At 49.0% G+C, this 19,987-nt stretch overlaps 14 non-coding genes across 14 annotated transcripts; 5 read left to right on the forward strand and 9 right to left on the reverse strand.

The window, feature by feature from the left end:
* Positions 1–1,859: 1,859 nt before the first annotated feature.
* Positions 1,860–1,931, reverse strand: trnam-cau (transfer RNA methionine (anticodon CAU)). Its single transcript has one exon. It is a non-coding gene; the product is annotated as a tRNA-Met (tRNA).
* A 279-nt stretch (positions 1,932–2,210) lies between these two features.
* Positions 2,211–2,293, forward strand: trnal-cag (transfer RNA leucine (anticodon CAG)). The gene has a single exon. It is a non-coding gene; the product is annotated as a tRNA-Leu (tRNA).
* A 2,791-nt stretch (positions 2,294–5,084) lies between these two features.
* trnak-cuu (transfer RNA lysine (anticodon CUU)) lies at positions 5,085–5,157 on the reverse strand. Its single transcript has one exon. It is a non-coding gene; the product is annotated as a tRNA-Lys (tRNA).
* Positions 5,158–5,978: 821 nt separating this feature from the next.
* trnam-cau (transfer RNA methionine (anticodon CAU)) lies at positions 5,979–6,050 on the reverse strand. Its single transcript has one exon. It is a non-coding gene; the product is annotated as a tRNA-Met (tRNA).
* A 279-nt stretch (positions 6,051–6,329) lies between these two features.
* Positions 6,330–6,412, forward strand: trnal-cag (transfer RNA leucine (anticodon CAG)). The gene has a single exon. It is a non-coding gene; the product is annotated as a tRNA-Leu (tRNA).
* A 2,791-nt stretch (positions 6,413–9,203) lies between these two features.
* On the reverse strand, positions 9,204–9,276 carry trnak-cuu (transfer RNA lysine (anticodon CUU)). Its single transcript has one exon. It is a non-coding gene; the product is annotated as a tRNA-Lys (tRNA).
* An 821-nt stretch (positions 9,277–10,097) lies between these two features.
* On the reverse strand, positions 10,098–10,169 carry trnam-cau (transfer RNA methionine (anticodon CAU)). Its single transcript has one exon. It is a non-coding gene; the product is annotated as a tRNA-Met (tRNA).
* A 279-nt stretch (positions 10,170–10,448) lies between these two features.
* On the forward strand, positions 10,449–10,531 carry trnal-cag (transfer RNA leucine (anticodon CAG)). Its single transcript has one exon. It is a non-coding gene; the product is annotated as a tRNA-Leu (tRNA).
* Positions 10,532–13,322: 2,791 nt separating this feature from the next.
* trnak-cuu (transfer RNA lysine (anticodon CUU)) lies at positions 13,323–13,395 on the reverse strand. Its single transcript has one exon. It is a non-coding gene; the product is annotated as a tRNA-Lys (tRNA).
* An 821-nt stretch (positions 13,396–14,216) lies between these two features.
* Positions 14,217–14,288, reverse strand: trnam-cau (transfer RNA methionine (anticodon CAU)). Its single transcript has one exon. It is a non-coding gene; the product is annotated as a tRNA-Met (tRNA).
* A 279-nt stretch (positions 14,289–14,567) lies between these two features.
* trnal-cag (transfer RNA leucine (anticodon CAG)) lies at positions 14,568–14,650 on the forward strand. Its single transcript has one exon. It is a non-coding gene; the product is annotated as a tRNA-Leu (tRNA).
* Positions 14,651–17,438: 2,788 nt separating this feature from the next.
* Positions 17,439–17,511, reverse strand: trnak-cuu (transfer RNA lysine (anticodon CUU)). Its single transcript has one exon. It is a non-coding gene; the product is annotated as a tRNA-Lys (tRNA).
* An 821-nt stretch (positions 17,512–18,332) lies between these two features.
* trnam-cau (transfer RNA methionine (anticodon CAU)) lies at positions 18,333–18,404 on the reverse strand. Its single transcript has one exon. It is a non-coding gene; the product is annotated as a tRNA-Met (tRNA).
* Positions 18,405–18,683: 279 nt separating this feature from the next.
* On the forward strand, positions 18,684–18,766 carry trnal-cag (transfer RNA leucine (anticodon CAG)). The gene has a single exon. It is a non-coding gene; the product is annotated as a tRNA-Leu (tRNA).
* The last annotated feature ends 1,221 nt before the right edge of the window (positions 18,767–19,987 follow it).

A 19,987-nucleotide genomic window follows, 5' to 3' on the forward strand; every position in this document is an offset into this window, starting at 1 on the left:
CTTGAAAAGCTTTCCATACAAAGAAACAACATAGTGCTTTTGATTGATGGGAAACGGCAAGAGCGGTTTGAGCAGCTCCGGCCTCTCAACCGCTTTACAATGTGATCGGCACCTCGGTAGCCAGTTTAGAAGGCTGAAAAGGATGCTGGAAGCACAGCGACGTTCTAAAACCAGCGCTTGAAAAGCATCTGCATACATAAAATGTCCATTTCCCCAAAGCTGAATCTGCATCTTCAGAAGATTGTCAGCTATACGTTTTCGTTCTTTGTTTCCTTTTTTTACGACAAGCTTTCGAGAAATGAACTGTCTATTGTGATGAAGGCTGCATTAGAAATTGTGCATCTAGCTTAGTTCAATGAAATCGGGAGGTGCACCTGTCTCAAGCGGATGGCTCTTTGCAGGCACACTACGGAAACCTGCGGGCGCAAGTTGGGAGAAGTGACTCTTGCAGAGTGTTGAGCTTCGAGAAGAGGGCTCCGCTCAGGAAGATATTTCCACATGTTGAAGAGTCGCTTTTCGCCCTTTCTTTCCCACATTTTTCCAGTGCGGTTATTGATCGCGTTCAAAATGTTTTCCCAACGTACGTGTTACCTGCAAAATCACAGTGAAACTGTTATGCCCAAAAGATTCCTAATAGTTATTGTATTAGAATAGCTCTCCAATTTCTTAGCCTTCGTACACGCAATGTTTAAGGAAACGCTAGAGTAAATGAAACTGTAAATAGACAGGAGCTCTTCTTAGTTTTCATACAAGTTATGATGGCTGCAGCTCCTATCTGCGTCCCGGTGACCGGAGCCAAGGGATTATCTGCGGAACCCTTGATTTATCTCTCGGGCAAGGAGCTAGATACGCCCTTTTCATCTCGGTTTGATCACACCTGTGCATTAAAACGCAGTGCTCGGTACCATCGAGGTGTAAGAGGTTCAAGGATGAGCGGGAAACTTTGTTAATAAGGAGACGGGCACCGCCCAACGTGGGGCTCGATCCCACGACCCTGAGATTAAGAGTCTCATGCTCTACCGACTGAGCTAGCCGGGCGCCGGTGGAGCTGGTGGTTAACTTGTCCCTGTTGACGGCAATTTGACAAGGTATACTTCCTGGCTTTTCATCATGTGCTGACCGGATTCGAGAGTAGCACACCCTGTTCTTTGTTGATTACTGTACCTCCAGCAGCGCAAATGTCAGTAATCATTGAAATGTACGACCTACAATCTCCTCAGCATGCCCGCGTGGACTCCTCAGTGATCATCCTTCTACGTTCTGCTGTAGTTTTCATGCAAGTGAAAACCGTGCTCCAAATAACAGCGGCACAGTTGTATCCTGCGGTAAGCATTCTTCTAATTCCATCGTTTTGCTCCAGGTAAAAGGTAGCGCATCATAGTGTTGATATTCCAAGGTTTCAGAGTCCGTATTGGATGGCTTGGATGCAGACATCGCTCAGAGCTCCCAGTATGATTTTCCCGAGTTCAGTTTTGCAGTGTTTTAGTGCTTTACTACTTCCAGTGGGCCTTTGAATGCTCTGCTAAGTAGAGACGTGACATAATTACTAATGCGACCGAGTGTGCTGGCTGTTCCTGGTTCGTAATGATTAACGCGAGAAATCAATATAAACATAACTGCTTCGATTTCGAGGTTCAGTTGAAGCTTTCAAAGAAACTATCAAAGACCTCAGAACAACCGAAGACACATTTGGTCATCTCCGTATTGGTGAAGATTAAAGAGTCCCGCAAGTGTCAAGCTTGCACAAACACACACGAGAGAGAAACTCAGGACAGAATTTAAAGAAAGGGAGATGCAGACTATTTGAAGGCACTTTGCTAACCCAATGGCATGCTTATGAATCGTGCATAGGACACACGTAGCAGAGGATGGTTTCGATCCATCGACCTCTGGGTTATGGGCCCAGCACGCTTCCGCTGCGCCACTCTGCTGACGGCCTCTCTGCGTGTGGCGCACAACTGCTCTTTTTATTTCCTACATAAGTGATGAAAGAGTTGAAAGTTTCAACGACAAACGCAGACGTCACTTTGAGCGCTTGGTGTTGTAGCACAAATCATCACATGCTGCTCTACACTGGATTATAAAAGCCGACACATTTTCCAAACATTTTAATGCTGGAGTCACACTGTAGTATTAATAACAGTGCGATACTCGAGGAGCGTAGTGGGATCGCGGTGGCTCATCAGACCGCCCCGGGACAGGGGGCCCGCGTCAGGATGGCCGAGCGGTCTAAGGCGCTGCGTTCAGGTCGCAGTCTCCCCTGGAGGCGTGGGTTCGAATCCCACTCCTGACAAAAAGCTTGCTCAGTGCCGTCTCCAGTCGGGTGCAAATGGGTGAAGCAGCCTGACGCAGGGAACGTGCGCCGATAGGCGTAGGTGTATCCCCTGCCTCTTCCGATTTAGCTCGTGCTCCATAGGATGGAAGCGGATGCTCTGGCTTTTTGACTCGAATATAACCTGATCACAACAGAAGGCCGTGCAGCCCAGTGCTGGTTTAAGAATGCCTCGTGTCTTCAGGCCCCTATTCCTTCAGGTTACCCCTTTGGAATAGTCGTCCGAAAAAGACAGGAAAGGAAAAGCATGTAAGCTCCCACACACTGCGTTAGCATTAGCGGTTGGAATCTGATGGGAGAAAAGCAACCTGGCTCGCCGTCAAGCAATCCATCCCTGGTCTCCCACGTGACAGGCGGGGATACGCACCACTATACTAACGAGGAGCGCTTGCTTGGCGCTTGAAGACACTTCCTCTTGCGGCTACTACTGTTTCCGGTTTCGTCTTTTCTTTTCATTCCTCCCAGAGGAGCGCATGAAAACGTTTCCATCTGCGCCATCCTCACCCCTCCAATGCTATGGTCCCTGCTCCTCCTGGTGCACTGCAAACACTCATTCAGCCGGTTCTTTCAGTTTGAATAATTAGGTCTTCAAAGGCTGGAAGTAGGGCGCAAAAGACATGCCAATGCCAAAAGCGTGGCTGTGTGCTTCCAGCTGTGAAATGTCACTGGTGGATGTTGAAGACATTACTTCCAAGGCAGCAGGTCCAAGCGATTTAGCGTTTGTACAAGAAGCAGGAAGAGAGAAACGGCACTCCGCCTTTTTCTTGGCAGGCCGAAGCGACAGGAGAAGGGCGCCGTAGTGGGCAGGATTCGAGCCGACGCGGGGAGACCCCAATGGCTTTCTAGCCCATCGCCTTAACCGCTCGGCCACGACTACAGGGAGCGCCGCCGCCGCCGGCTTGCGATCATTTAACACGGAGGGCGAGGCAGCGGCGGTAACCTTTTTCAATGTCGCTCTCCGCTTCCCCCCAAAAAAAAGCCAAATGACATGCTAGCACTCGGACACCCTTCAGAAGACTGAAGGGTGGCTTAAAGCTGGAAGGATTAGGTCTCCCCGTTCCGACGCGACAATCGAGCTTCCTTAGGCAGAGAGAAAGCAACATCGAGGAGCGTCAACAAGACTTTAGAAGCTGCGCCACACGCCACTTTCAGTCGCAGTCACAGCAGTTTTAAAGGCAGGAATCGCCTTTGCGAACGCCATGAGAAACAGAACGCAAGCTCAGGTCCTGCGGTTTAACAAACAGCCACGGCTTTCATGCGACTGGACATTTCTTTTCTGGAGCGAATTCACTTTCAACTTCAAGAAATTCACACAACTTGCGAAATACGAAATACAAATCTGGCTCATCGCTGCACAAGAAATACCGCCGGCTGGCAAGAAAATGACAACGGTGTTTTTCCTTAACGAAAAACTTCCCATGGAGAAAAACAACGGCTGTGCGTCTCTGTCGGCTTGATTCAGTTTAATGCAAGTATTCATTCTCCTCCTGGAAAATACAGCTTGCGAAAGATGAAATACAATTCTTGGCTTTTCTGGGTGAGTGCAGAAGAAATCCTGCCGGCTGGCAGAAGAATTCCAGCCTTTTTTACTCTTTAACCACAAACTTGCGAATGATACAAAGCAAGCGGGGTGCGTTTCTGTGCAGCTGTTAACTGAACAGCTGCTGCTTCAAGCCCACCCAGGGCTCATTCCGATTTCAACATCATGCCCCCTGAAGGTAGACTGGATTTCTTTGCGAAGCATTCACCTTTTGGACGTTTCAGGAAAGGTGCGTGTCGATGCCAGACTTGAAAAGCTTTCCATACAAAGAAACAACATAGTGCTTTTGATTGATGGGAAACGGCAAGAGCGGTTTGAGCAGCTCCGGCCTCTCAACCGCTTTACAATGTGATCGGCACCTCGGTAGCCAGTTTAGAAGGCTGAAAAGGATGCTGGAAGCACAGCGACGTTCTAAAACCAGCGCTTGAAAAGCATCTGCATACATAAAATGTCCATTTCCCCAAAGCTGAATCTGCATCTTCAGAAGATTGTCAGCTATACGTTTTCGTTCTTTGTTTCCTTTTTTTACGACAAGCTTTCGAGAAATGAACTGTCTATTGTGATGAAGGCTGCATTAGAAATTGTGCATCTAGCTTAGTTCAATGAAATCGGGAGGTGCACCTGTCTCAAGCGGATGGCTCTTTGCAGGCACACTACGGAAACCTGCGGGCGCAAGTTGGGAGAAGTGACTCTTGCAGAGTGTTGAGCTTCGAGAAGAGGGCTCCGCTCAGGAAGATATTTCCACATGTTGAAGAGTCGCTTTTCGCCCTTTCTTTCCCACATTTTTCCAGTGCGGTTATTGATCGCGTTCAAAATGTTTTCCCAACGTACGTGTTACCTGCAAAATCACAGTGAAACTGTTATGCCCAAAAGATTCCTAATAGTTATTGTATTAGAATAGCTCTCCAATTTCTTAGCCTTCGTACACGCAATGTTTAAGGAAACGCTAGAGTAAATGAAACTGTAAATAGACAGGAGCTCTTCTTAGTTTTCATACAAGTTATGATGGCTGCAGCTCCTATCTGCGTCCGGGTGACCGGAGCCAAGGGATTATCTGCGGAACCCTTGATTTATCTCTCGGGCAAGGAGCTAGATACGCCCTTTTCATCTCGGTTTGATCACACCTGTGCATTAAAACGCAGTGCTCGGTACCATCGAGGTGTAAGAGGTTCAAGGATGAGCGGGAAACTTTGTTAATAAGGAGACGGGCACCGCCCAACGTGGGGCTCGAACCCACGACCCTGAGATTAAGAGTCTCATGCTCTACCGACTGAGCTAGCCGGGCGCCGGTAGAGCTGGTGGTTAACTTGTCCCTGTTGACGGCAATTTGACAAGGTATACTTCCTGGCTTTTCATCATGTGCTGACCGGATTCGAGAGTAGCACACCCTGTTCTTTGTTGATTACTGTACCTCCAGCAGCGCAAATGTCAGTAATCATTGAAATGTACGACCTACAATCTCCTCAGCATGCCCGCGTGGACTCCTCAGTGATCATCCTTCTACGTTCTGCTGTAGTTTTCATGCAAGTGAAAACCGTGCTCCAAATAACAGCGGCACAGTTGTATCCTGCGGTAAGCATTCTTCTAATTCCATCGTTTTGCTCCAGGTAAAAGGTAGCGCATCATAGTGTTGATATTCCAAGGTTTCAGAGTCCGTATTGGATGGCTTGGATGCAGACATCGCTCAGAGCTCCCAGTATGATTTTCCCGAGTTCAGTTTTGCAGTGTTTTAGTGCTTTACTACTTCCAGTGGGCCTTTGAATGCTCTGCTAAGTAGAGACGTGACATAATTACTAATGCGACCGAGTGTGCTGGCTGTTCCTGGTTCGTAATGATTACAGTGAGAAATCAATATAAACATAACTGCTTCGATTTCGAGGTTCAGTTGAAGCTTTCAAAGAAACTATCAAAGACCTCAGAACAACCGAAGACACATTTGGTCATCTCCGTATTGGTGAAGATTAAAGAGTCCCGCAAGTGTCAAGCTTGCACAAACACACACGAGAGAGAAACTCAGGACAGAATTTAAAGAAAGGGAGATGCAGACTATTTGAAGGCACTTTGCTAACCCAATGGCATGCTTATGAATCGTGCATAGGACACACGTAGCAGAGGATGGTTTCGATCCATCGACCTCTGGGTTATGGGCCCAGCACGCTTCCGCTGCGCCACTCTGCTGACGGCCTCTCTGCGTGTGGCGCACAACTGCTCTTTTTATTTCCTACATAAGTGATGAAAGAGTTGAAAGTTTCAACGACAAACGCAGACGTCACTTTGAGCGCTTGGTGTTGTAGCACAAATCATCACATGCTGCTCTACACTGGATTATAAAAGCCGACACATTTTCCAAACATTTTAATGCTGGAGTCACACTGTAGTATTAATAACAGTGCGATACTCGAGGAGCGTAGTGGGATCGCGGTGGCTCATCAGACCGCCCCGGGACAGGGGGCCCGCGTCAGGATGGCCGAGCGGTCTAAGGCGCTGCGTTCAGGTCGCAGTCTCCCCTGGAGGCGTGGGTTCGAATCCCACTCCTGACAAAAAGCTTGCTCAGTGCCGTCTCCAGTCGGGTGCAAATGGGTGAAGCAGCCTGACGCAGGGAACGTGCGCCGATAGGCGTAGGTGTATCCCCTGCCTCTTCCGATTTAGCTCGTGCTCCATAGGATGGAAGCGGATGCTCTGGCTTTTTGACTCGAATATAACCTGATCACAACAGAAGGCCGTGCAGCCCAGTGCTGGTTTAAGAATGCCTCGTGTCTTCAGGCCCCTATTCCTTCAGGTTACCCCTTTGGAATAGTCGTCCGAAAAAGACGGGAAAGGAAAAGCATGTAAGCTCCCACACACTGCGTTAGCATTAGCGGTTGGAATCTGATGGGAGAAAAGCAACCTGGCTCGCCGTCAAGCAATCCATCCCTGGTCTCCCACGTGACAGGCGGGGATACGCACCACTATACTAACGAGGAGCGCTTGCTTGGCGCTTGAAGACACTTCCTCTTGCGGCTACTACTGTTTCCGGTTTCGTCTTTTCTTTTCATTCCTCCCAGAGGAGCGCATGAAAACGTTTCCATCTGCGCCATCCTCACCCCTCCAATGCTATGGTCCCTGCTCCTCCTGGTGCACTGCAAACACTCATTCAGCCGGTTCTTTCAGTTTGAATAATTAGGTCTTCAAAGGCTGGAAGTAGGGCGCAAAAGACATGCCAATGCCAAAAGCGTGGCTGTGTGCTTCCAGCTGTGAAATGTCACTGGTGGATGTTGAAGACATTACTTCCAAGGCAGCAGGTCCAAGCGATTTAGCGTTTGTACAAGAAGCAGGAAGAGAGAAACGGCACTCCGCCTTTTTCTGGGCAGGCCGAAGCGACAGGAGAAGGGCGCCGTAGTGGGCAGGATTCGAGCCGACGCGGGGAGACCCCAATGGCTTTCTAGCCCATCGCCTTAACCGCTCGGCCACGACTACAGGGAGCGCCGCCGCCGCCGGCTTGCGATCATTTAACACGGAGGGCGAGGCAGCGGCGGTAACCTTTTTCAATGTCGCTCTCCGCTTCCCCCCAAAAAAAAGCCAAATGACATGCTAGCACTCGGACACCCTTCAGAAGACTGAAGGGTGGCTTAAAGCTGGAAGGATTAGGTCTCCCCGTTCCGACGCGACAATCGAGCTTCCTTAGGCAGAGAGAAAGCAACATCGAGGAGCGTCAACAAGACTTTAGAAGCTGCGCCACACGCCACTTTCAGTCGCAGTCACAGCAGTTTTAAAGGCAGGAATCGCCTTTGCGAACGCCATGAGAAACAGAACGCAAGCTCAGGTCCTGCGGTTTAACAAACAGCCACGGCTTTCATGCGACTGGACATTTCTTTTCTGGAGCGAATTCACTTTCAACTTCAAGAAATTCACACAACTTGCGAAATACGAAATACAAATCTGGCTCATCGCTGCACAAGAAATACCGCCGGCTGGCAAGAAAATGACAACGGTGTTTTTCCTTAACGAAAAACTTCCCATGGAGAAAAACAACGGCTGTGCGTCTCTGTCGGCTTGATTCAGTTTAATGCAAGTATTCATTCTCCTCCTGGAAAATACAGCTTGCGAAAGATGAAATACAATTCTTGGCTTTTCTGGGTGAGTGCAGAAGAAATCCTGCCGGCTGGCAGAAGAATTCCAGCCTTTTTTACTCTTTAACCAGAAACTTGCGAATGATACAAAGCAAGCGGGGTGCGTTTCTGTGCAGCTGTTAACTGAACAGCTGCTGCTTCAAGCCCACCCAGGGCTCATTCCGATTTCAACATCATGCCCCCTGAAGGTAGACTGGATTTCTTTGCGAAGCATTCACCTTTTGGACGTTTCAGGAAAGGTGCGTGTCGATGCCAGACTTGAAAAGCTTTCCATACAAAGAAACAACATAGTGCTTTTGATTGATGGGAAACGGCAAGAGCGGTTTGAGCAGCTCCGGCCTCTCAACCGCTTTACAATGTGATCGGCACCTCGGTAGCCAGTTTAGAAGGCTGAAAAGGATGCTGGAAGCACAGCGACGTTCTAAAACCAGCGCTTGAAAAGCATCTGCATACATAAAATGTCCATTTCCCCAAAGCTGAATCTGCATCTTCAGAAGATTGTCAGCTATACGTTTTCGTTCTTTGTTTCCTTTTTTTACGACAAGCTTTCGAGAAATGAACTGTCTATTGTGATGAAGGCTGCATTAGAAATTGTGCATCTAGCTTAGTTCAATGAAATCGGGAGGTGCACCTGTCTCAAGCGGATGGCTCTTTGCAGGCACACTACGGAAACCTGCGGGCGCAAGTTGGGAGAAGTGACTCTTGCAGAGTGTTGAGCTTCGAGAAGAGGGCTCCGCTCAGGAAGATATTTCCACATGTTGAAGAGTCGCTTTTCGCCCTTTCTTTCCCACATTTTTCCAGTGCGGTTATTGATCGCGTTCAAAATGTTTTCCCAACGTACGTGTTACCTGCAAAATCACAGTGAAACTGTTATGCCCAAAAGATTCCTAATAGTTATTGTATTAGAATAGCTCTCCAATTTCTTAGCCTTCGTACACGCAATGTTTAAGGAAACGCTAGAGTAAATGAAACTGTAAATAGACAGGAGCTCTTCTTAGTTTTCATACAAGTTATGATGGCTGCAGCTCCTATCTGCGTCCCGGTGACCGGAGCCAAGGGATTATCTGCGGAACCCTTGATTTATCTCTCGGGCAAGGAGCTAGATACGCCCTTTTCATCTCGGTTTGATCACACCTGTGCATTAAAACGCAGTGCTCGGTACCATCGAGGTGTAAGAGGTTCAAGGATGAGCGGGAAACTTTGTTAATAAGGAGACGGGCACCGCCCAACGTGGGGCTCGAACCCACGACCCTGAGATTAAGAGTCTCATGCTCTACCGACTGAGCTAGCCGGGCGCCGGTGGAGCTGGTGGTTAACTTGTCCCTGTTGACGGCAATTTGACAAGGTATACTTCCTGGCTTTTCATCATGTGCTGACCGGATTCGAGAGTAGCACACCCTGTTCTTTGTTGATTACTGTACCTCCAGCAGCGCAAATGTCAGTAATCATTGAAATGTACGACCTACAATCTCCTCAGCATGCCCGCGTGGACTCCTCAGTGATCATCCTTCTACGTTCTGCTGTAGTTTTCATGCAAGTGAAAACCGTGCTCCAAATAACAGCGGCACAGTTGTATCCTGCGGTAAGCATTCTTCTAATTCCATCGTTTTGCTCCAGGTAAAAGGTAGCGCATCATAGTGTTGATATTCCAAGGTTTCAGAGTCCGTATTGGATGGCTTGGATGCAGACATCGCTCAGAGCTCCCAGTATGATTTTCCCGAGTTCAGTTTTGCAGTGTTTTAGTGCTTTACTACTTCCAGTGGGCCTTTGAATGCTCTGCTAAGTAGAGACGTGACATAATTACTAATGCGACCGAGTGTGCTGGCTGTTCCTGGTTCGTAATGATTAACGCGAGAAATCAATATAAACATAACTGCTTCGATTTCGAGGTTCAGTTGAAGCTTTCAAAGAAACTATCAAAGACCTCAGAACAACCGAAGACACATTTGGTCATCTCCGTATTGGTGAAGATTAAAGAGTCCCGCAAGTGTCAAGCTTGCACAAACACACACGAGAGAGAAACTCAGGACAGAATTTAAAGAAAGGGAGATGCAGACTATTTGAAGGCACTTTGCTAACCCAATGGCATGCTTATGAATCGTGCATAGGACACACGTAGCAGAGGATGGTTTCGATCCATCGACCTCTGGGTTATGGGCCCAGCACGCTTCCGCTGCGCCACTCTGCTGACGGCCTCTCTGCGTGTGGCGCACAACTGCTCTTTTTATTTCCTACATAAGTGATGAAAGAGTTGAAAGTTTCAACGACAAACGCAGACGTCACTTTGAGCGCTTGGTGTTGTAGCACAAATCATCACATGCTGCTCTACACTGGATTATAAAAGCCGACACATTTTCCAAACATTTTAATGCTGGAGTCACACTGTAGTATTAATAACAGTGCGATACTCGAGGAGCGTAGTGGGATCGCGGTGGCTCATCAGACCGCCCCGGGACAGGGGGCCCGCGTCAGGATGGCCGAGCGGTCTAAGGCGCTGCGTTCAGGTCGCAGTCTCCCCTGGAGGCGTGGGTTCGAATCCCACTCCTGACAAAAAGCTTGCTCAGTGCCGTCTCCAGTCGGGTGCAAATGGGTGAAGCAGCCTGACGCAGGGAACGTGCGCCGATAGGCGTAGGTGTATCCCCTGCCTCTTCCGATTTAGCTCGTGCTCCATAGGATGGAAGCGGATGCTCTGGCTTTTTGACTCGAATATAACCTGATCACAACAGAAGGCCGTGCAGCCCAGTGCTGGTTTAAGAATGCCTCGTGTCTTCAGGCCCCTATTCCTTCAGGTTACCCCTTTGGAATAGTCGTCCGAAAAAGACAGGAAAGGAAAAGCATGTAAGCTCCCACACACTGCGTTAGCATTAGCGGTTGGAATCTGATGGGAGAAAAGCAACCTGGCTCGCCGTCAAGCAATCCATCCCTGGTCTCCCACGTGACAGGCGGGGATACGCACCACTATACTAACGAGGAGCGCTTGCTTGGCGCTTGAAGACACTTCCTCTTGCGGCTACTACTGTTTCCGGTTTCGTCTTTTCTTTTCATTCCTCCCAGAGGAGCGCATGAAAACGTTTCCATCTGCGCCATCCTCACCCCTCCAATGCTATGGTCCCTGCTCCTCCTGGTGCACTGCAAACACTCATTCAGCCGGTTCTTTCAGTTTGAATAATTAGGTCTTCAAAGGCTGGAAGTAGGGCGCAAAAGACATGCCAATGCCAAAAGCGTGGCTGTGTGCTTCCAGCTGTGAAATGTCACTGGTGGATGTTGAAGACATTACTTCCAAGGCAGCAGGTCCAAGCGATTTAGCGTTTGTACAAGAAGCAGGAAGAGAGAAACGGCACTCCGCCTTTTTCTTGGCAGGCCGAAGCGACAGGAGAAGGGCGCCGTAGTGGGCAGGATTCGAGCCGACGCGGGGAGACCCCAATGGCTTTCTAGCCCATCGCCTTAACCGCTCGGCCACGACTACAGGGAGCGCCGCCGCCGCCGGCTTGCGATCATTTAACACGGAGGGCGAGGCAGCGGCGGTAACCTTTTTCAATGTCGCTCTCCGCTTCCCCCCAAAAAAAAGCCAAATGACATGCTAGCACTCGGACACCCTTCAGAAGACTGAAGGGTGGCTTAAAGCTGGAAGGATTAGGTCTCCCCGTTCCGACGCGACAATCGAGCTTCCTTAGGCAGAGAGAAAGCAACATCGAGGAGCGTCAACAAGACTTTAGAAGCTGCGCCACACGCCACTTTCAGTCGCAGTCACAGCAGTTTTAAAGGCAGGAATCGCCTTTGCGAACGCCATGAGAAACAGAACGCAAGCTCAGGTCCTGCGGTTTAACAAACAGCCACGGCTTTCATGCGACTGGACATTTCTTTTCTGGAGCGAATTCACTTTCAACTTCAAGAAATTCACACAACTTGCGAAATACGAAATACAAATCTGGCTCATCGCTGCACAAGAAATACCGCCGGCTGGCAAGAAAATGACAACGGTGTTTTTCCTTAACGAAAAACTTCCCATGGAGAAAAACAACGGCTGTGCGTCTCTGTCGGCTTGATTCAGTTTAATGCAAGTATTCATTCTCCTCCTGGAAAATACAGCTTGCGAAAGATGAAATACAATTCTTGGCTTTTCTGGGTGAGTGCAGAAGAAATCCTGCCGGCTGGCAGAAGAATTCCAGCCTTTTTTACTCTTTAACCAGAAACTTGCGAATGATACAAAGCAAGCGGGGTGCGTTTCTGTGCAGCTGTTAACTGAACAGCTGCTGCTTCAAGCCCACCCAGGGCTCATTCCGATTTCAACATCATGCCCCCTGAAGGTAGACTGGATTTCTTTGCGAAGCATTCACCTTTTGGACGTTTCAGGAAAGGTGCGTGTCGATGCCAGACTTGAAAAGCTTTCCATACAAAGAAACAACATAGTGCTTTTGATTGATGGGAAACGGCAAGAGCGGTTTGAGCAGCTCCGGCCTCTCAACCGCTTTACAATGTGATCGGCACCTCGGTAGCCAGTTTAGAAGGCTGAAAAGGATGCTGGAAGCACAGCGACGTTCTAAAACCAGCGCTTGAAAAGCATCTGCATACATAAAATGTCCATTTCCCCAAAGCTGAATCTGCATCTTCAGAAGATTGTCAGCTATACGTTTTCGTTCTTTGTTTCCTTTTTTTACGACAAGCTTTCGAGAAATGAACTGTCTATTGTGATGAAGGCTGCATTAGAAATTGTGCATCTAGCTTAGTTCAATGAAATCGGGAGGTGCACCTGTCTCAAGCGGATGGCTCTTTGCAGGCACACTACGGAAACCTGCGGGCGCAAGTTGGGAGAAGTGACTCTTGCAGAGTGTTGAGCTTCGAGAAGAGGGCTCCGCTCAGGAAGATATTTCCACATGTTGAAGAGTCGCTTTTCGCCCTTTCTTTCCCACATTTTTCCAGTGCGGTTATTGATCGCGTTCAAAATGTTTTCCCAACGTACGTGTTACCTGCAAAATCACAGTGAAACTGTTATGCCCAAAAGATTCCTAATAGTTATTGTATTAGAATAGCTCTCCAATTTCTTAGCCTTCGTACACGCAATGTTTAAGGAAACGCTAGAGTAAATGAAACTGTAAATAGACAGGAGCTCTTCTTAGTTTTCATACAAGTTATGATGGCTGCAGCTCCTATCTGCGTCCGGGTGACCGGAGCCAAGGGATTATCTGCGGAACCCTTGATTTATCTCTCGGGCAAGGAGCTAGATACGCCCTTTTCATCTCGGTTTGATCACACCTGTGCATTAAAACGCAGTGCTCGGTACCATCGAGGTGTAAGAGGTTCAAGGATGAGCGGGAAACTTTGTTAATAAGGAGACGGGCACCGCCCAACGTGGGGCTCGAACCCACGACCCTGAGATTAAGAGTCTCATGCTCTACCGACTGAGCTAGCCGGGCGCCGGTAGAGCTGGTGGTTAACTTGTCCCTGTTGACGGCAATTTGACAAGGTATACTTCCTGGCTTTTCATCATGTGCTGACCGGATTCGAGAGTAGCACACCCTGTTCTTTGTTGATTACTGTACCTCCAGCAGCGCAAATGTCAGTAATCATTGAAATGTACGACCTACAATCTCCTCAGCATGCCCGCGTGGACTCCTCAGTGATCATCCTTCTACGTTCTGCTGTAGTTTTCATGCAAGTGAAAACCGTGCTCCAAATAACAGCGGCACAGTTGTATCCTGCGGTAAGCATTCTTCTAATTCCATCGTTTTGCTCCAGGTAAAAGGTAGCGCATCATAGTGTTGATATTCCAAGGTTTCAGAGTCCGTATTGGATGGCTTGGATGCAGACATCGCTCAGAGCTCCCAGTATGATTTTCCCGAGTTCAGTTTTGCAGTGTTTTAGTGCTTTACTACTTCCAGTGGGCCTTTGAATGCTCTGCTAAGTAGAGACGTGACATAATTACTAATGCGACCGAGTGTGCTGGCTGTTCCTGGTTCGTAATGATTACAGTGAGAAATCAATATAAACATAACTGCTTCGATTTCGAGGTTCAGTTGAAGCTTTCAAAGAAACTATCAAAGACCTCAGAACAACCGAAGACACATTTGGTCATCTCCGTATTGGTGAAGATTAAAGAGTCCCGCAAGTGTCAAGCTTGCACAAACACACACGAGAGAGAAACTCAGGACAGAATTTAAAGAAAGGGAGATGCAGACTATTTGAAGGCACTTTGCTAACCCAATGGCATGCTTATGAATCGTGCATAGGACACACGTAGCAGAGGATGGTTTCGATCCATCGACCTCTGGGTTATGGGCCCAGCACGCTTCCGCTGCGCCACTCTGCTGACGGCCCCTCTGCGTGTGGCGCACAACTGCTCTTTTTATTTCCTACATAAGTGATGAAAGAGTTGAAAGTTTCAACGACAAACGCAGACGTCACTTTGAGCGCTTGGTGTTGTAGCACAAATCATCACATGCTGCTCTACACTGGATTATAAAAGCCGACACATTTTCCAAACATTTTAATGCTGGAGTCACACTGTAGTATTAATAACAGTGCGATACTCGAGGAGCGTAGTGGGATCGCGGTGGCTCATCAGACCGCCCCGGGACAGGGGGCCCGCGTCAGGATGGCCGAGCGGTCTAAGGCGCTGCGTTCAGGTCGCAGTCTCCCCTGGAGGCGTGGGTTCGAATCCCACTCCTGACAAAAAGCTTGCTCAGTGCCGTCTCCAGTCGGGTGCAAATGGGTGAAGCAGCCTGACGCAGGGAACGTGCGCCGATAGGCGTAGGTGTATCCCCTGCCTCTTCCGATTTAGCTCGTGCTCCATAGGATGGAAGCGGATGCTCTGGCTTTTTGACTCGAATATAACCTGATCACAACAGAAGGCCGTGCAGCCCAGTGCTGGTTTAAGAATGCCTCGTGTCTTCAGGCCCCTATTCCTTCAGGTTACCCCTTTGGAATAGTCGTCCGAAAAAGACGGGAAAGGAAAAGCATGTAAGCTCCCACACACTGCGTTAGCATTAGCGGTTGGAATCTGATGGGAGAAAAGCAACCTGGCTCGCCGTCAAGCAATCCATCCCTGGTCTCCCACGTGACAGGCGGGGATACGCACCACTATACTAACGAGGAGCGCTTGCTTGGCGCTTGAAGACACTTCCTCTTGCGGCTACTACTGTTTCCGGTTTCGTCTTTTCTTTTCATTCCTCCCAGAGGAGCGCATGAAAACGTTTCCATCTGCGCCATCCTCACCCCTCCAATGCTATGGTCCCTGCTCCTCCTGGTGCACTGCAAACACTCATTCAGCCGGTTCTTTCAGTTTGAATAATTAGGTCTTCAAAGGCTGGAAGTAGGGCGCAAAAGACATGCCAATGCCAAAAGCGTGGCTGTGTGCTTCCAGCTGTGAAATGTCACTGGTGGATGTTGAAGACATTACTTCCAAGGCAGCAGGTCCAAGCGATTTAGCGTTTGTACAAGAAGCAGGAAGAGAGAAACGGCACTCCGCCTTTTTCTGGGCAGGCCGAAGCGACAGGAGAAGGGCGCCGTAGTGGGCAGGATTCGAGCCGACGCGGGGAGACCCCAATGGCTTTCTAGCCCATCGCCTTAACCGCTCGGCCACGACTACAGGGAGCGCCGCCGCCGCCGGCTTGCGATCATTTAACACGGAGGGCGAGGCAGCGGCGGTAACCTTTTTCAATGTCGCTCTCCGCTTCCCCCCAAAAAAAAGCCAAATGACATGCTAGCACTCGGACACCCTTCAGAAGACTGAAGGGTGGCTTAAAGCTGGAAGGATTAGGTCTCCCCGTTCCGACGCGACAATCGAGCTTCCTTAGGCAGAGAGAAAGCAACATCGAGGAGCGTCAACAAGACTTTAGAAGCTGCGCCACACGCCACTTTCAGTCGCAGTCACAGCAGTTTTAAAGGCAGGAATCGCCTTTGCGAACGCCATGAGAAACAGAACGCAAGCTCAGGTCCTGCGGTTTAACAAACAGCCACGGCTTTCATGCGACTGGACATTTCTTTTCTGGAGCGAATTCACTTTCAACTTCAAGAAATTCACACAACTTGCGAAATACGAAATACAAATCTGGCTCATCGCTGCACAAGAAATACCGCCGGCTGGCAAGAAAATGACAACGGTGTTTTTCCTTAACGAAAAACTTCCCATGGAGAAAAACAACGGCTGTGCGTCTCTGTCGGCTTGATTCAGTTTAATGCAAGTATTCATTCTCCTCCTGGAAAATACAGCTTGCGAAAGATGAAATACAATTCTTGGCTTTTCTGGGTGAGTGCAGAAGAAATCCTGCCGGCTGGCAGAAGAATTCCAGCCTTTTTTACTCTTTAACCAGAAACTTGCGAATGATACAAAGCAAGCGGGGTGCGTTTCTGTGCAGCTGTTAACTGAACAGCTGCTGCTTCAAGCCCACCCAGGGCTCATTCCGATTTCAACATCATGCCCCCTGAAGGTAGACTGGATTTCTTTGCGAAGCATTCACCTTTTGGACGTTTCAGGAAAGGTGCGTGTCGATGCCAGACTTGAAAAGCTTTCCATACAAAGAAACAACATAGTGCTTTTGATTGATGGGAAACGGCAAGAGCGGTTTGAGCAGCTCCGGCCTCTCAACCGCTTTACAATGTGATCGGCACCTCGGTAGCCAGTTTAGAAGGCTGAAAAGGATGCTGGAAGCACAGCGACGTTCTAAAACCAGCGCTTGAAAAGCATCTGCATACATAAAATGTCCATTTCCCCAAAGCTGAATCTGCATCTTCAGAAGATTGTCAGCTATACGTTTTCGTTCTTTGTTTCCTTTTTTTACGACAAGCTTTCGAGAAATGAACTGTCTATTGTGATGAAGGCTGCATTAGAAATTGTGCATCTAGCTTAGTTCAATGAAATCGGGAGGTGCACCTGTCTCAAGCGGATGGCTCTTTGCAGGCACACTACGGAAACCTGCGGGCGCAAGTTGGGAGAAGTGACTCTTGCAGAGTGTTGAGCTTCGAGAAGAGGGCTCCGCTCAGGAAGATATTTCCACATGTTGAAGAGTCGCTTTTCGCCCTTTCTTTCCCACATTTTTCCAGTGCGGTTATTGATCGCGTTCAAAATGTTTTCCCAACGTACGTGTTACCTGCAAAATCACAGTGAAACTGTTATGCCCAAAAGATTCCTAATAGTTATTGTATTAGAATAGCTCTCCAATTTCTTAGCCTTCGTACACGCAATGTTTAAGGAAACGCTAGAGTAAATGAAACTGTAAATAGACAGGAGCTCTTAGTTTTCATACAAGTTATGATGGCTGCAGCTCCTATCTGCGTCCGGGTGACCGGAGCCAAGGGATTATCTGCGGAACCCTTGATTTATCTCTCGGGCAAGGAGCTAGATACGCCCTTTTCATCTCGGTTTGATCACACCTGTGCATTAAAACGCAGTGCTCGGTACCATCGAGGTGTAAGAGGTTCAAGGATGAGCGGGAAACTTTGTTAATAAGGAGACGGGCACCGCCCAACGTGGGGCTCGAACCCACGACCCTGAGATTAAGAGTCTCATGCTCTACCGACTGAGCTAGCCGGGCGCCGGTAGAGCTGGTGGTTAACTTGTCCCTGTTGACGGCAATTTGACAAGGTATACTTCCTGGCTTTTCATCATGTGCTGACCGGATTCGAGAGTAGCACACCCTGTTCTTTGTTGATTACTGTACCTCCAGCAGCGCAAATGTCAGTAATCATTGAAATGTACGACCTACAATCTCCTCAGCATGCCCGCGTGGACTCCTCAGTGATCATCCTTCTACGTTCTGCTGTAGTTTTCATGCAAGTGAAAACCGTGCTCCAAATAACAGCGGCACAGTTGTATCCTGCGGTAAGCATTCTTCTAATTCCATCGTTTTGCTCCAGGTAAAAGGTAGCGCATCATAGTGTTGATATTCCAAGGTTTCAGAGTCCGTATTGGATGGCTTGGATGCAGACATCGCTCAGAGCTCCCAGTATGATTTTCCCGAGTTCAGTTTTGCAGTGTTTTAGTGCTTTACTACTTCCAGTGGGCCTTTGAATGCTCTGCTAAGTAGAGACGTGACATAATTACTAATGCGACCGAGTGTGCTGGCTGTTCCTGGTTCGTAATGATTACAGTGAGAAATCAATATAAACATAACTGCTTCGATTTCGAGGTTCAGTTGAAGCTTTCAAAGAAACTATCAAAGACCTCAGAACAACCGAAGACACATTTGGTCATCTCCGTATTGGTGAAGATTAAAGAGTCCCGCAAGTGTCAAGCTTGCACAAACACACACGAGAGAGAAACTCAGGACAGAATTTAAAGAAAGGGAGATGCAGACTATTTGAAGGCACTTTGCTAACCCAATGGCATGCTTATGAATCGTGCATAGGACACACGTAGCAGAGGATGGTTTCGATCCATCGACCTCTGGGTTATGGGCCCAGCACGCTTCCGCTGCGCCACTCTGCTGACGGCCCCTCTGCGTGTGGCGCACAACTGCTCTTTTTATTTCCTACATAAGTGATGAAAGAGTTGAAAGTTTCAACGACAAACGCAGACGTCACTTTGAGCGCTTGGTGTTGTAGCACAAATCATCACATGCTGCTCTACACTGGATTATAAAAGCCGACACATTTTCCAAACATTTTAATGCTGGAGTCACACTGTAGTATTAATAACAGTGCGATACTCGAGGAGCGTAGTGGGATCGCGGTGGCTCATCAGACCGCCCCGGGACAGGGGGCCCGCGTCAGGATGGCCGAGCGGTCTAAGGCGCTGCGTTCAGGTCGCAGTCTCCCCTGGAGGCGTGGGTTCGAATCCCACTCCTGACAAAAAGCTTGCTCAGTGCCGTCTCCAGTCGGGTGCAAATGGGTGAAGCAGCCTGACGCAGGGAACGTGCGCCGATAGGCGTAGGTGTATCCCCTGCCTCTTCCGATTTAGCTCGTGCTCCATAGGATGGAAGCGGATGCTCTGGCTTTTTGACTCGAATATAACCTGATCACAACAGAAGGCCGTGCAGCCCAGTGCTGGTTTAAGAATGCCTCGTGTCTTCAGGCCCCTATTCCTTCAGGTTACCCCTTTGGAATAGTCGTCCGAAAAAGACGGGAAAGGAAAAGCATGTAAGCTCCCACACACTGCGTTAGCATTAGCGGTTGGAATCTGATGGGAGAAAAGCAACCTGGCTCGCCGTCAAGCAATCCATCCCTGGTCTCCCACGTGACAGGCGGGGATACGCACCACTATACTAACGAGGAGCGCTTGCTTGGCGCTTGAAGACACTTCCTCTTGCGGCTACTACTGTTTCCGGTTTCGTCTTTTCTTTTCATTCCTCCCAGAGGAGCGCATGAAAACGTTTCCATCTGCGCCATCCTCACCCCTCCAATGCTATGGTCCCTGCTCCTCCTGGTGCACTGCAAACACTCATTCAGCCGGTTCTTTCAGTTTGAATAATTAGGTCTTCAAAGGCTGGAAGTAGGGCGCAAAAGACATGCCAATGCCAAAAGCGTGGCTGTGTGCTTCCAGCTGTGAAATGTCACTGGTGGATGTTGAAGACATTACTTCCAAGGCAGCAGGTCCAAGCGATTTAGCGTTTGTACAAGAAGCAGGAAGAGAGAAACGGCACTCCGCCTTTTTCTGGGCAGGCCGAAGCGACAGGAGAAGGGCGCCGTAGTGGGCAGGATTCGAGCCGACGCGGGGAGACCCCAATGGCTTTCTAGCCCATCGCCTTAACCGCTCGGCCACGACTACAGGGAGCGCCGCCGCCGCCGGCTTGCGATCATTTAACACGGAGGGCGAGGCAGCGGCGGTAACCTTTTTCAATGTCGCTCTCCGCTTCCCCCCAAAAAAAAGCCAAATGACATGCTAGCACTCGGACACCCTTCAGAAGACTGAAGGGTGGCTTAAAGCTGGAAGGATTAGGTCTCCCCGTTCCGACGCGACAATCGAGCTTCCTTAGGCAGAGAGAAAGCAACATCGAGGAGCGTCAACAAGACTTTAGAAGCTGCGCCACACGCCACTTTCAGTCGCAGTCACAGCAGTTTTAAAGGCAGGAA

The sequence above is a fragment of the Lepisosteus oculatus genome, unplaced genomic scaffold (genome assembly GCF_040954835.1).
Source record: "Lepisosteus oculatus isolate fLepOcu1 unplaced genomic scaffold, fLepOcu1.hap2 HAP2_SCAFFOLD_75, whole genome shotgun sequence".
NCBI lineage: Eukaryota > Metazoa > Chordata > Actinopteri > Semionotiformes > Lepisosteidae > Lepisosteus > Lepisosteus oculatus.